Source organism: Glycine soja, chromosome 13, assembly GCF_004193775.1.
Source record: "Glycine soja cultivar W05 chromosome 13, ASM419377v2, whole genome shotgun sequence".
NCBI classification, from domain to species: Eukaryota; Viridiplantae; Streptophyta; class Magnoliopsida; order Fabales; family Fabaceae; genus Glycine; species Glycine soja.
Window position 1 is genome coordinate 15,862,636 of NC_041014.1, and position 2,294 is coordinate 15,864,929.

The 2,294-nt window shown below is 33.9% G+C and overlaps 1 non-coding gene and 1 pseudogene across 2 annotated transcripts in view; both read left to right on the forward strand.

The window, feature by feature from the left end:
- The first annotated feature begins 465 nt into the window (after positions 1-465).
- Positions 466-538, forward strand: TRNAA-UGC. The gene has a single exon. It is a non-coding gene; the product is annotated as a tRNA-Ala (tRNA).
- Positions 539-1,817: 1,279 nt separating this feature from the next.
- Positions 1,818-2,294, forward strand: part of LOC114381839 — a 4,018-nt pseudogene continuing 3,541 nt past the window's right edge. The window contains exon 1 of the transcript XR_003660099.1: positions 1,818-2,275. The product of XR_003660099.1 is annotated as an uncharacterized protein At5g39570-like (transcript). The remainder of the gene's footprint in view (positions 2,276-2,294) is intronic.

Sequence of the window (2,294 nt, forward strand, 5' to 3'; positions counted from 1 at the left end):
CCTATGCCTATAGTATCTTGTTGAGCCATTATTCCTTCCTAACAAAATGGCTTAATATACACCAAGAGAAAGTGAATCTAGCCTAACTAAAACAAACATGAAATGAGTTGTTTTTAGTTTCAAGAACCCGTGCTATATACAGTTTTCTCACATTTGGAAAGTCCTAAACAAAAAAAATGTCGCTTAACATGCAATTACTAATATCACCTGAACTTGATCTTATCCTTTGTCAGAAAATCATCAACCAAAATAGTGGACGTGAAACATGCTTGATGAGTGATGCCTCCCAATTTGATGAATTGATCATGCGAAAATAATGACTTACTGATATTTAGGTTTCAATTGGTCAGATTCTAATACAAAATTCACGAAACACACTTAAGATACTAAAGGCACTTTGAGCTTGAAACATCGATTCTATTAAATATTGAAATTTAGCAAGAATCGTGTTGCTATAAATTCAAAGGGGATGTAGCTCAAATGGTAGAGCGCTCGCTTTGCATGCGAGAGGCACGGGGTTCGATCCCCCGCATCTCCACTTTTTAATTACTTTTAGAATTTTATTTTATGAGCATTTTTCTCAACTTCTATTTTTATTGGTGTGAAAGAAACAACTTAGAGGTGCAGGAAGCAACAACCCACTTAAATAGGACCCAACCAAAAGGGTGGCCAACAGTTGAACCAATCAATTGAGAAAATAAACATGACTGCCGACAAAGAAAAAAAAAAAGAAAGACACTTTTTCACACAGATAGTTCCACTCAATATTACGTTTTTTTTTTATAACTTTTTGTCACAAAAAAAAATAAAAAAAATATATATATATATATATATATATAAATATTTTATTGTTTATAATTTTTCTGAAATATATCAATTAGCTTAGTAACTTAAACAATAAATAACAAAGTCTAAAAACATATATTCAACTAAAAATTATAATTAAATTCTTAATTTTTTTATTCATTATATATTTTATATATGTATTTGAATTAAAATTAATATATAAGTAATTAAGATATAAGAAAGAGTGATATGAATTATCGGATATGCATTATATTAAATTTTTTTAACTCATCTCTTTTATATCTAAATTCATTTTCCTCCCACCTTTTATTTTGTGGGGGACGGGAAGAGTTAAATGTTTTCATCTCGTTGTCATTTTTAAATTTTAATATATGAAACATCAAAAGACTAATTGAGTTGATTGGATAATAATATATGAGTTGTTATAAATTTTTTGACACAATTTTTATTTTCATGGATAAAAAGTATAAATGTATATTAATATATCTTTATCAGCTAAAGTTTTATAATGTTAAGTTCACAGTTTCACAAAAAACAGGCTTTTTATTTCAATTGAAATGAAATTTAGGCGAGCTCTAGGGCTGAAACAATTAGATCCTGAATTAAGTTGGTGGTTAATTAATAATTTCTTTGAAGCCAAAATATACGTTAGGAACAAGTAGATCACAACGTTCATTCAATGTATTAATTCAAACATATTTTTAAATCATATTATTGATGTGAATATGAGTTGATTTGACTGAATTAATTTTCACTCACTAATTTGATTAATAGTTTTTAGTGATTTTTTAAATTATATTTTTTTATCAATAAAACTTAAATTTAAAATGTTATTTAAAGCAACTATTCCAATATCAGTCCAACCATAAGGACTTATTAAATTCTTACCACATTGTGACTGCCATTGGCTCGGAAGGTTTTAGAACATTGCGGGGAACCAAACACGGAATTTGGGGGGAGTTGACAATTTAGAAAACTGTGGGGTCCAGAAAAACAAAAATCAAGAGCAAACGACTCCTTGAATGATGTCGTTTAGCCGAAGGCACTATGATATATAAGATCCCCTCCGATCCAGAAACAATCATCACTCTTCACTCTCATTTTCCCAATTTCGCGATACCAAAACCTCAGCAATCAACAATGTCGTTTTTCTCAAGGGGCCGTCGCGACGACGACACGGTGGACGACTACGACGAGTACGACCCCACCCCTTACGGCGGCGGCTACGACATCGCCCTCACCTACGGCCGCCCCATCCCACCCTCCGATGAGACCTGCTACCCTCTAGGAGCCTCTTCTTCTGATGACAACTTCGATTATGATCGCCCTCAATACACCTCTAACGCTGAACCCTCTGCTTATGGTGATGAAGCCCTAGCATGACTGGTATAGCAGCTGTACTCTTCGCCCTAAGCCCAGGCCTGGCTCTGCCAGGCTTCAACCCCGCCGCAGGGTCCGGGTACGGAGGGTCCGGATCCGGGTATGGG